The sequence below is a fragment of the Abramis brama genome (genome assembly GCF_963993115.1).
Source record: "Abramis brama genome assembly, chromosome: 4".
Lineage (NCBI taxonomy): Eukaryota > Metazoa > Chordata > Actinopteri > Cypriniformes > Leuciscidae > Abramis > Abramis brama.
In genome coordinates this window covers 34,051,259-34,065,098 of record NC_139966.1, presented here as the reverse complement: position 1 = coordinate 34,065,098, position 13,840 = coordinate 34,051,259, and the positions used below count along the sequence as shown (strand labels likewise).

At 42.2% G+C, this 13,840-nt stretch overlaps 1 protein-coding gene across 3 annotated transcripts in view; it reads right to left on the bottom strand.

The window, feature by feature from the left end:
• Positions 1–13,840, bottom strand: part of myrfl (myelin regulatory factor like) — a 61,104-nt gene that overhangs the window by 28,291 nt on the left and 18,973 nt on the right. The window lies entirely within an intron of this gene.

Below are 13,840 nucleotides of genomic sequence, written 5' to 3'. Positions count from 1 at the left end.
TTCACTCAGGTATCCTGCCAATTCATATCTTCTGTTTAGGGCCAAATAGCATTCCAGTTTACTCTGTTTGTCTGTTGCGTCTGTCCAATGTTTGAGGTATTTTTCTTTTTGTGTTTTAATTATTTGGTTTGGTCTGGCTATGTTTTTATTGTCAGTTTGTGACGTCAGCTCTAAGACCAATCGGCCGAGGGCGTTTCTCTCTGGCTTCAGCTCTTGGTGGCTCAGGGCTTTGTGATGGAGGGTCTGTTCATCGCTATTTTTTAAGTGGGCATGGAATTTAATGGCTCTTTTTTGAATGGTTATCACAAGGGGGTATAATCCTATTTCTGCTCTACAGGCATTATTTGGGGTTTTACGCTGAACTCATAGCAAGATTTTGCACAGCTCGGTTTGCAGAGTCTTTATTGGGTGTTTGTCCCATTTAGTGAACTCTTGGTCTGTGAGTGGACCCCAGACTTCACACCCGTACAGCGCGATGGGCTCGATTACTGTTTTGATTATTTTTAGCCAGATTCTGATTGGGATGTCAATTTGGATATTTCTCTTAATAGCGTAAAAAGCTCTCCGTGCCTTGTCTCTCAAGTCATTAACAGCTTTTTTGAAATTTCCTGTGTTGCTAATATTTATGCCAAGGTAAGTGTAGTCCTGCGTGTGTTCGAGGAGCATGTTGTCCAATGTAAAACTATGATGTTGGTCTTGGCGGCTGGGTCTTTTTCGGAAAATCATTATTTTTTGGGGTTAACTGCCAGGGCCCATGACTGACAGAAGTTGTGCAGGAGGTCTAGATGCTGCTGTAGACCCTCTCTAGTGGGAGACAGCATCACCAGATCATCAGCAAACAGAAGGCACTTGACCTCAGTGTCCAGTAGAGTAAGGCCAGGTGCTGCAGACTGATCCAGAGTTCTCGCTAGCTCATTTATGTATATATTGAACAGCGTGGGACTTAAGCTGCAGCCCTGTCTCACTCCACGACTCTGAGGGAGGAATTCTGTGTGTTTGTTACCAATTTTAACTGCAAATTTGTTGTTTGTATACATTGATTTGATGATGTCATATGTTTTTCCTCTGATGCCGCACTGGATTAATTGAAGGAAAAGACCTTCATGCCAAATGGAGTCAAAAGCTTTTTTGAAGTCAACAAAGCATGAGAAAATTTTACTTATGTTTTGGTTGATTTGCTTGTCGATTAAGGTATGGAGAGTGTATATATGGTCTGATGTGCGATATTTAGGTTGGAAGCCAATTTGACATTTGCTCAGGACATTTCTGTCTCTGAGGAAATGGGCTAGTCTGCCGTTTAGGATGTTGCAGAAGAGTTTGCCTAGGTTGCTGTTTACACATATACCACGGTAATTATTAGGGTCAAATCTGTCTCCGTTTTTATGGATTGGGGTAATAAGACCTTTGTTCCAGATGTTGGGGAATATACCTAAACTCAGGATGATATTGAAGAGCTTGAGAATGGCTAATTTGAATTTGTGGTCTGTGTATTTAATCATTTCATTTAGGATGCCATCGACACCACAGGCTTTTTGCAGTTTCAGGGTTTGTATCTTGTCTAATAGTTCAGCTAGTGTCATTGGAGAGTCTAAGGGGTTCTGGTAGTCTTTGATGGTTGATTCTAAAACTCTTAGTTTGTCATACAGGGCATTTTGTTCCTGATTTTTGTTTATATCACTAAAGAGGTTGGAGAAGTGGTTTATCCAAACATCTTCATTCTGGGTGGCTAGTTCTTGATGGTAAGTTTTGTTTAGTGTGTTCCAGTGTTTCCAGAAGTGGTTGGATTCTAAGGATTCTTCAATTTCCCTGAGTTGACTTTTTGTGTTTTGTTCTTTTTTCTTTCTTAAAATATTCCTATATTGTTTAAGTTTTTCATGATAGAGATGACGGATGTTCTTATTGTCAGCATCTCTGTGTTTCTGGTTGGATAGGATTCTTAATTCTTTCCTAAGTTTTTTACAGTCGTTGTCAAACCATTTCTCAGTGGCATGTGGTCTTTTTGGTTTTCTTTTTGTGGTTTTCAAGTTGGATAATGTTGCTGATACCTCAAATATTCTGTTCAGCTTGTCTACTGCTAGGTTTGTACCTTCACTATTGTGCGGGAAAGGAGTGTCAAGGAATTGATCTAATAGGGCTTGAATTTTCGGTTGTTTAATTGTACTTAGATATGTATCTTTACTGTTTTGTTTCCATCTATACATGTTTCTAAGTGAGCGGAGCTGGGTTTGTTTAGATGCTTCTTGGTTGGGCATTGCTCTGTTTAAGTAGAGGGTTATTTTACTGTGGTCTGATAGAGGGTTTAGTGGGCTGACTGTGAACGCTCTAAGGGAGTTTGGGTTAAGGTCTGTCAGAAAATAGTCGACTGTACTGTTACCGAAGGATGAGCTGTAGGTGTATCTACCATAGGAATCTCCTGCCGTTGACTAGGAACAGACCTAGTGTGTGACACAGATGAAGAAGATGTGTTCCACTTTTGTTTGTTGTTTTATCATAATTGTGTCTCTGTGTGTGTATAGGTGTGGGGAGGACATCTCCTCCAGGCAGGTGTTTGTCCCCCTGAGAGTTAAGTGTGTCCAGTTCTTCACCTGTTCTGGCATTCAGGTCTCCACAGAGCAGCACACTTCCCTGTGACTGGAAGTAATTAATGTCTACTTCAAGAATGGAGAAACTGTCTTCATTAAAATAGGGAGACTCTGCTGGAGGGATATAAGTGGCACACAGGAAGATGTTTTTCTCTGTTGCGGTGACTGTCTTATTAATTTCTAACCATGTGTAGAATTGTCCTGTTTTAGCTACTTTGATGGCATGGGCAAGATTTGATTTGTACCAAATAAGCATGCCTCCCGAGTCTCTTCCTTGTGTCACTCCAGGCAGTTTAATGGATGGGATGATGAGTTCTCTGTAGCCTTTGGGGCAGCCGGTGGGTCTGTCTCCTCTGCTCCATGTCTCCTGCAGGATGATGATGTCTGAATTTTTGATTTCTGAGTTGAAATCTTGGTTTCTGCTTTTGAGGCCAAAGGTAGATGATCTCAGGCCTTGAATATTCCAACATGCTATAATAAATGCTTTGTTGTCCATGGGGTTTTAGTTTTGGTGATAAGATTTGACCTATGACAGTAGGTGTGAGCAGATGAGGTTGAGCATCTGACAGATGTCTCTTAGCTCTGTTGATGTGGCTTGCACTGGTGCTGTTGTGGATGTTCTGCTCACTATCTGAGCGTAGCTGTGTCTGCCCGGGGCCTGTGGGGTATGAGGAGGGCAGGGGGTCGGCAGGAGTGGCTTTGGCCTGGCCTGATGTGCTGGATGTGAGGGTGTGAAGGCTGGGAGGAGATGCTCAAGTGCTGGTTGGGATGGTCTCAGCATGTGAGAGTGTTGTTGTCTTGACGGAAGTCTTCTGGATGTTCTCTCTGGGGGTATACTGTGCTTTCTTACAGGTCTGGGTGGAGGTTGTTGGACTCTGTTGCTCCTGGTGCTGTTGTGGTTCCGACTCAGGGCCACATCTTTTAAGGTCCTGGCGAAGACAGGAACAGCTGTCTTGTACAGATGGACATGGTCGTAGAGGCATGAGGGGTCCAGGGTGGGGTGGTGTGCCAGGTGCACATTGGGTTTAAGTGCACAGGAGCGGGAGAGGTGGGCATTCACCCGCTGGATAGTGTCAGGGTGGAAGTCTTTTCGGGGCAGCAGTGTGGAGATGATAATTTTAGCATTTGGGAAGGTGGTTGAGGCCTTTTCAATCACTGTTTGTAGTGATGTAGCCGCTCTCTCCTGTTGGGCTCTCAGATCGTTGGTGCCGGTGTGGATTATTACATGGCTTGGGGATCCCAGTTTGTCAACACTTAGCCATTTGAGTGCGCTCTGAGTGTTAGGACACCAGAGTTTGGCCACTCTGTGTTTGGGAAAAAGCTTCTTTTCATCAATAAATTTCCCGTTCAAATCTATTAAAAGAGCGACTTCCGGTCGTAGTGTTCCTTCTGTTGGTGTGGAGGGATCGTCTGAGTGTGAGGCTGGTCGTGAGGTGAGAAAAGGGTCTGATGGGAGAGTAGGATTCTGGCTGTGCTGGATCTCTGTTGTTTGAGAGTTGTGATCAGGGTGAAGAGTTTCCTGCTCCATCGGTTCCTCTGATGAGCTGAACTCACTGTGCTGTGCTCCTCTGTTCTGCCTCAGTTCACTTATTTCTATCCTCATTGCTGTTAGTTGTGCCTTTTGTAACTCAGTCTGTTGTAAGAACTGTGTTTCCAGTGTCTCCAGCTGAGCCCTGAAGCCCTCTCTCTCCTGCTGGAGCTCCTTCACCTCACTCTGCAGTGTAGACAGCTCTCTCCTGAGGCTGTCTTCTTCTCTGTGCTTGGCTGTGGGGCTGTTGCTGGTCTGGTCTGTTGTCTGAACTGTTTGCAGGGAGAAGATCATCTCCTTGAGCTGGACCATTTCTCCCTCTAGCTCTGTGAATCTCTCCCTCATGTCAGTGCAATAGCAGTGTGGATGGGGGTCTTTGGTCTCTTCTGTGCTTGAAGGGTCTCTGTGTTCTGTCTGATCCTCATCTGTGTGGGAGACTGACTCCTCAGGGGTGATTAGTTGGTCGCTGGTAGTGGTCTCTTTCTGTGCTCTGTCTTTGATGCAGAGGAAGTCTTGTTCGAAGAGCCCATTGATGCTTTTTACCACCACTATACCCGTTGTTTTGTAGATATTTACATTGGTGGTTGTTGTGTCTTCCTCATTTCTAATTTTTAGCTGGAAACCCCCGCATATGCCTTTTCTCTCAGCAGAGGGGTAGTGTGCAATGATGGCCTTGTGCCATGCATAGGGCTTGTTGGTATAGAATATCAGGTTACTTATGCTGCCATCTTTATGTAGGTCTGCAAAAAGTGTTTCTGGGTTGTCTGTCAGTCTTTTGTTTTTGTAGACTTTCCGTGCTGATTCATTTGTGACATCTTTAGGATAGTGCAGTGGGATGGCCTCCACATATGGGGGTAGTTTAGGCCTGGCGCTGTGGCTGGAGTGTTCAGAACTCTTCTGGGGGCGGGGCCAGGAGGATGCACTGGTTGATTTAGAATGTCAACAATCAACTGAAATAACTGCCAGTTTTTTGTTTATTTTCTCTCAGTGACGATATAAGGGGATAAAAATTAATAAAAAAGCCAAAAAAGCAGGCAAAATATGACTTTCACTGATTTTGTGAGGGGAAAAAATATTTCTTTAAAGTTCAAGTTTTCAGTTCTGTCCAAAATGTCTCTTTGTGCTGTTCTTCTATGCAAAAACTCAGAGAGATATGAAATGGCACTGTCTGTTCAAAATGTCTTTACCTCTCTTTTTTCTTGTAAGTTTTCTTCTTAGTTGTTATGTTGTTTATGTTGCTTAATGTTATCCTTTTCATTATGAATATCCTCTTCTGTAGAGGGTAATCCTGTGATGATCTTCTCTTGAACTTTCCTCAGATTCAGGTGTGACAAAAATAAAATAAAAATAAAATAAAATAAATAAAACTGTCCCAATTCAACAAAAACTTTGTCTAGACTTTGTTTAATGTTAAATCTTCTACTTTTCTTTCATTTTTTGGTAAAATTATTCTTATTTTTTCATCATTTATTAGGAGCTCAATTCAAGTGTGACCATCTCTCATGGAATCTCTCTCTCTCTCTCTCTCTCTCGTCCATGTACGGAGTAAGTGTTGCGAGGAGTGTGTGCTGTGGTGAGAGTGAGCTTTTCTCTCTATTCCTTTTTTTTCCCAAACTGTTCTTTCACAAGCGTGTAGTGTTGCTTGTTTTTAAGTATTGGTATAAAATTGTAGAGGAAAATAATTAGTGTGTGAAGTATAATTAAGAGAACGCCGTAGGCCGGCGTTGGCTGCGTGTGTCGCGGCTATGGCGGCGCCTGGTCAAAGTTTTGACCAAATTTCACGCAGGCATGGCATTAAAGTACTGCCTGCTTTTATTTGTTCGGTGGAGGATTGTGCTTTGGCTGTTGGGAAGGCTGTCGGTTATGATAGTATTGTGTCCGCTTTCCGAATGAATGGCGCTGTAGTTATTTTCTTGGATGCCATAGAAAAAGTGAATAGTGTTGTTCAGAGTGGAGATACGTTGGTTTCTGCAGTACTGTTAATTCAACCAGCGAAAAGAATAATCCTCTCTAATGTTCCACCCTTCATTAAGGATGAGTTGCTGATAAAAGGTCAGTCTAGGTGTGAAGAGGCGTGTTGGTAGAAGGCTCTCGGCACAAGAATGATGGCTCAGCCACAATAGCACTTCAGTGAAAGGGTTCTTTATTTTTAGTCCAAACAGTCCCAAAGTGTACAAAAAAACTAATATATATATATATATATATATATATATTTACACTGAGCTCTTGGCTGAATTTCCTTCTACTAAAAAGGATTTCAGTAGTCTCAAATTGCACTCCTTAACGTCCACACTTCCCTCTCTTTGAGTGAGAGAGCTGCCCTTTATATTTTAAAGGCCCCACCCATTTGGGTGAAACCATTATGGTAAGTACCAGGTAAGTATCCATTTTCCAACCTTCTCCAAAAAGGTAAACTGGTTATACACACCTTTATATATGTATTGTGTAATAATATGTATTCATTATACTTCAGTAATAATATGAAATATACATAGTTAATAAATAAATTATTAAGGACATTTTCCCCCATCCCCACACGTAAACACTAAAAACCGTACAGCCGACAGACAACTCACGCATGCGCAGCATGCTACGGCAAGCTATGATTTAAGCGTTTATGAATCGCCGCCGGCGTTTTGACCTTTTTCACTTGCCGTGCTCACGGCAGATCAACCAGGAAGACACCACACGCAAGACACTTCACAGCACGAACAAAGACACCTACTAACAAATATGCATATAAGTAAGTAAAGATGTTATAATAGAACTTGTCTGGTGTGTGTGATTTTTTTAAATATGATATGATAGTGGGAATATTTGATGTATAATGGCTGTGTGTGCATGTATGCAAAACTATCGGTAGCACAAACCCAAGTGTGCACCTGAAGGAAAGCTGAAAATGTGTAACATAATGTGTAGTATTAGATGGGGATGGGAGTGCAAGTGCTGTCCCAACCGGTGACAGAGAGCTCTGTCACATTACCTCCCTCCTCTCCTGGATTGACGAGGCTCGGCAATTGGGACAGAAAATCTGCGGTAACGTTACACCTCCCTGCTTTGTAACGGACCTTAATCTGGAATGGCTGCAAGGACAGGTACCAGCGAGTTACCTCGGAGTTCTGGTCTTTCATGGTATGTATCCAGGTAAGTGCTCTGTGGTCGGTCTCGAGGTCAAATTCTCTACCCAAAAGATAATAACAAAGGCTGTCTAGGGCCCACTTGATAGCTAAGCCCTCCTTTTCAATGGTTGAGTAACGGGTTTCTCTGGGTAGGAGTTTTCGGCTGAGGTACAGAATGGGTTGTTCTCGACCAACCTCTCCCTGAGCCAGCACTGCCCCAATCCCCTTTGCGGAGGCATCCACCTAAACAGTCAGGGGTACAGCTAGGCTGGAGAACCGTGGTATGAAGCGCCGATACCAACCAACTAGTCCCAGAAAAGAAAGCACCTCCTTCTTTATACGGGGTCTAGGGCAGTTGCGTATGGCTTCAACTTTGTCCACCTGAGGTCTCACTTCACCATTTCCTAGCTGGAATCCCAGGTATTGGGTTTCTTGCCTTGCCAGCTCACACTTAGATACATTTAGTGTCAGACCTGCTGATCTTACTCAGGAAGTGGTGCAAATGTTGGAGGTGATCATCCCAGGTGTTACTATAGATGACCACATGATCCAAGTAAGCAGCACAGCAGCCCTCACACTCTTGAAGAGTATGGTCCATAAGCTGTTGAAATGTCGCCGGAGCCCTGTGTAACCCAAACGGCATCGTTGTAAACTGGAAGAGTCCTATAGGTGTCCTGAACGCAGTGTATTCCCTGGACTTCTCCAGCGGAACCTGCCAATATCCCTTACAGCGATCTAAGGTGGTGATGTACCTGGCTCTTCCAATCCTCTCCACCAGCTCATCAATTCTGGACATTGGATATGCATCAAACTTAGAAACAGAATTGAGTTTTCTGAATTCCAGGCACAGCCTTAGTGAACCATCTTTCTTAGGGACCAAGACAATCGGACTACTCCATGCACTGGCTGATGGTTCTATTACCCCCAGGTCTCTCATCAATTGAATCTCCTTTTTCAATGGGGTGACAAGGCTCTCGGGTACACAGTACGGCCTCTGCCGAATAGGAGTAGAGTCAGTTAGATAGATAGCACCAGCACCTTGGTTCTCCCAGGCTCAAGTCGGAAAAGTTCAGGGTAGTCAGCAATAACCTCCTCAAGCTTCTCCCTTTGGTCACTCTCCAGATGGTCCACACTCACCACTGATGGAGGACGCTTCACAGCCTCGTCATCCACTTGGTCGTCATCTCCCTCATCTTCTGGGGTTACCTTGCATGCTATCAAAGCCCTCTTCCCCTCAGGCACTTTCTCATGCCATTCGTTGATGAGGTTGACATGGTAGACTTGGCTTTCCTTCCCTTTGTCTGGGTGGTGAAATTGGTATGTGACCGGTCCCATCATCCGGAGGATGGTGTAGGGTCCCTGCCATTTTGCCAGCAACTTGCTTGAAGACGACGGCAGCAGCAGTATTATAGTCAGTGATACTACACTGGATGCGGTGCGACTGGCAGTGAGGAGTTGTCACTTCTTCAAAGATATGAGGAAGGGAATTTGCTGAAGGGGACTGTTGTTGTTAATGCTTTTGTGTAATTAATCCCAATGTCAATGAAGGTTGTGTTTTTTGTGGTTTCAGAGAAACGATTGTTCATTGTTTTCTGGAATGTATCTGACTAAAACCACTTTTTGTATTACTAGAAAAAATGTTTGTAGTTTTTAAGGAAAGTTCAACATCTAAGGCTTTCATTTATGGGGCAGGATATAACCGCAATCAAATATTTAAATGGCAGTTGATTCATTTTATGGTCGGCCAAGTAAACATGACCATATATATCTCAAGAAAAAACAAGATTACAAATATACATGGCCAAGATAGTGTGTTGTTGTTTAAGGCATTTATCAGGTCTAGGATCTCAGTTGAGTTTAAGTACTATAAAGAGATGCAGGATATGGAAACCTTTGTACTACAGTGGTGTTTTAGTACAAAGAGTTGTTTTAGAGTTGTTGTTGCCCATAACACTGTTTCGAATGCGCATGCGTCGCGTCTGAACGCGTTGTTGTCTTTGGAGCTCCATCGATTGATTTATAATTCTTGATTTCTCTTTAAACTCACTTACAACGAACATTTTCTATTTTTCCTCACCTCATAGTTACAACGCGGACTGTTGAGCAGACGTGTCTCAAGCCTAGTGATCCAACGCTGGATACTCTTACAGGTTACGTCCGTGGATCACGGCTGAACGCGTCTTCTCCGCACTCATTTATAAACAAACATTTTTTTTCGCCTATCGTGCGTCTACTCCACACCCGTACCACTAAAAAGACGGATTATATCCAAGACTTAAGCCATAAATTAGTATTAATATTGATAGCATCACTGGTAGCGTCGTTGCTAACTTAACTTACTGTCCATCTGTTAAAATGGCGAATATATCAGATGTAAGTAATCTACCTTTTGGTGCAGGTGAGGACACATTTGAGCTACACGCGGTACAGTCTGAGCTGGAAGCTGTTGAGAAACAGATCCACGACCTTTTAGTGAGACAGGCCGAGCTGATAGATCGGCGGTTAGCTCTTGAAACATCACGCGCCGATGCACACAAATCAGTGATTAACGTTACTAACCCGCTGACTCCGACCTCGTCTACTCCGTGCGTTACTCAGCATCGGTCACGAGCGTTGAGGCCGCGATCAGCTATGGTCTCGTTTACGCCGGCTCCAACATGCCACCACGAAGCCTGGATATTTCCGCAGCGGAAGACGCGAGTCAGGTCTAGACCAAGAAAACTCTCTCCGACCCTCCCGGTTTTCGAGATATCCACACAAAACCGCTTCTCCCCTCTTCGCGAAACAGAACGCGATGCTGTGATCATCGGTGATTCCATCGTTCGACACGTACACGCTACGTTAAATAAAAGTAAGGTGCATAGTCACTGCTTTCCTGGTGCTCGTGTTTCTGAAATCGCTGCTCACGTTCCCGAGATTCTGAACGAGCGCGTCGGAACTGTGGTCCTGCACGCGGGAGGGGCCGACATCAGGCTGCGACAGACAGAGGTTCTGAAGAAAGACTTCAGGAATCTGATCGATACGGTACGCAGCACATCGCCTGATATAACGATCATTGTGTCAGGACCGCTTCCCACGTACCGACTAGGTCATGAAAAGTTTAGTAGATTATTCGCGCTAAATGAATGGTTAATATCATGGTGCAATGAGCAGAAACTGCTCTTTGTAAATAATTGGAATCTGTTTTGGGAGCGTCCTAGGCTTTACCGTGCTGATGGCTTACACCCAAGCAGATTCGGATCGGATCTTCTGTCAGATAACATCTCCAAAATGTTAAATACCTTTTGACTAGTAACCAAAAGTCCAAATCATAGTCTCTGCTGCACCAAATTAACTGATATAAATAGTGTAGAACATTGCATAGAAACTGTGTCTATTCCTCGTTTAGTGAGATCAAATAATAAATCTACTGCAGGATCTAGAAAAAATCTAATTGTTATTAAACCAGAAAATGTTGCTATTAGTAATCAAAAACAATTTCTAAAGCTAGGTCTTCTAAACATTAGATCACTCACACCTAAGGCAGTTATTGTAAATGAAATAGTCACAGATAATAGCTTCGATGTACTTTGCCTTACTGAAACTTGGCTTAAACCTAATGATTATTTCGGTCTAAATGAGTCTACTCCATCAGGATACTCCTATAAGCACGAACCCCGTCTGATTGGTCGTGGCGGCGGTGTTGCAGCGGTCTATAGAGATATTCTCAATGTTACTCAGAAAACGGGTTATAAGTTTATTTCGTTTGAAATACTTGTACTAAATGTTACGCTCTTAGATGTTAGAAAAAAATCCATATTATCTCTAGCCTTGGCTACCGTATATAGACCGCCTGGGCCTTACGCTGATTTCCTAAAAGAGTTTGCAGATTTTCTCTCAGATCTATTGGTCAATGTAGATAAAGCATTAATTGTTGGAGATTTTAACATACACGTAGATAATTCAAATGATGCGTTAGGGGCTGCGTTTATAGATTTATTAAATTCATTTGGGGTCAAGCAAAACGTCACCGGACCAACTCATCGTCTTAATCACACACTCGATTTAATTATATCATATGGAACCGATCCAACCGATATAGATATCATTCCACAAAGTGATGATGTCACTGACCATTACTTGGTAACTTGCATATTACGTACTGCTGTAATATGTCATGCGGCGCCGCGTTATCGACCAGGCAGAACAATCCTTCCATCCACCATAGATAATTTCTCAAATTGCTTATCTAATCTGTCTCAGCTGCTGCCTGAACCCAAACAAACAGATGAACTAGAAGAACTAACTAGCACTATGAGCACCATTCTCTCTAGAACATTGGATGTTGTTGCACCCATTAGATTAAAAAAGGTCAGAGAGAAAATTAAAGCACCATGGTACAATAATACTACGCATGTTCTAAAGAGAGAAACCCGTAATTTAGAGCGTAAATGGAAACAAACTAATTTAGAGGTCTTTAGAATCGCGTGGAAAGACAGTATGTCACGTTATAAAAAGGCCCTAAAAGCGGCCAGGGCTGAGCACCTCCGCAAACTAATAGAAAACAACCAAAACAATCCTAGGTTTTTATTTAACACCGTGGCTAGACTAACAAATAAACAGACGTCACCCGAACAAAATATCCCGTTACAGTTTAGTAGTAATGATTTCATGAACTTCTTCACTGAGAAAATAGAAAACATCAGAACCACAATTGTAAACGTTCAATCCTCAATCGCACCTTATAATTCAGCCTCAATTATCCCCCCGCAAGAACAATTACAGTGCTTTACAACTATAGAACAAAAAGAGTTAAATAAACTTATCACTTCATCTAAAACAACAACAAGTTTATTAGATCCTATACCAACTAAACTACTGAAGGAAGTGTTACCTGTAGTGGAAGAGCCTCTCCTCAATATTATTAACTCGTCTTTATCTTTAGGTCATGTTCCAAGAACATTTAAACTGGCAGTTATAAAACCTCTCATTAAGAAACCACAATTAGATCATAATAATCTAGCAAATTATAGACCCATTTCAAATCTACCTTTTATGTCTAAAATACTAGAAAAAGTTGTGTCCACTCAACTGGGCTCTTTCTTGCAAGAAAATGATATCTATGAAAAGTTTCAGTCAGGATTCAGACCGCATCATAGCACTGAAACTGCGCTCGTTAAAATCACAAATGATTTACTCTTAGCTTCTGACCAAGGCTGCATCTCAATACTAGTTTTACTTGATCTAAGTGCTGCGTTCGATACTATAGATCATACAATACTCTTAGATCGACTACAAAATTATACTGGTGTTCAAGGACAAGCATTAAGCTGGTTTAGATCATACTTATCAGACCGCTACCATTTTGTCTATTTAAATGGAGAAAAATCGATCATAATTCCAGTAAACTATGGAGTGCCGCAGGGATCTGTGTTGGGCCCTCTGTTATTCTCAATATATATGATACCACTTGGAAATATTATAAGGAAACATGGAATTAGTTTCCATTGTTATGCTGATGACACTCAAATATATATTTCATCACGGCCGGATGAAAACGCTAAATTATCCAAATTGACAGAGTGTGTTAAAGATATAAAAGATTGGATGACGCGTAATTTTCTTTTATTAAATCCAGACAAGACAGAGGTAATACTTATCGGTTCAAAAAACCGCCCACAGAACCTCTCACAATACAACTTTGACATCGTAGGATGTCCTGTTACTTTATCCTCTACAGTAAAAGACCTGGGTGTTATACTCGATTGTAACCTGTCTTTTGAAAATCATATTTCGTATGTTACAAAAACAGCCTTTTTCCACCTTAGAAACATTGCTAAGCTACGTAATATGCTATCAGTTTCTGATGCAGAAAAGTTAGTTCATGCATTCATGACCTCGAGACTAGATTACTGTAATGCTTTATTAGCCGGTTGTCCTGCATCCTCAATAAACAAGCTACAGTTAGCCCAAAATGCCGCTGCTAGAGTTCTTACTAGATCAAGAAAATATGATCATATAACACCGATTTTATCATCACTACATTGGCTACCTATAAAGTTCCGTATTAATTATAAGGTATTGCTACTGACTTATAAAGCCCTAAACGGCTTAGCTCCAGTCTATTTAACGGATCTTCTATCACCCTATAATCCATCGCGCTCTTTAAGATCAATAAATTCAAGGCTTTTGGTCATACCTAGGATATCCAGATCAACCAAAGGAGGGAGAGCATTTTCACATTTGGCTCCAAAACTCTGGAATAGCCTTCCTGATACTGTTCGTTGCTCGGACTCACTCTCCCAGTTTAAAACTAGATTAAAGACGCATCTTTTCAGCCAGGCATTCATATAATATTGTTAATCTCACAGTTTCAAACTACAATCCGGCCTCTAGTTCATAAATGCCAGAGGAGAACTGGCCCCCGACTGAGCCTGGGTTCTCCCAAGGTTTTTTTTTCTCCATTAGGTCACCTGATGGAGTTTTAGGACACCATTAGGTCACTTGATGGAGTTTTTCGGTTCCTTGCCACTGTTGCCTTTGGCTTGCTCAGTTGGGGATATTTTGGGGATATTTAATTTTATTCTATCAATCAATAAATTCCACTAGAAACAAACTTTGTTGTATTATTT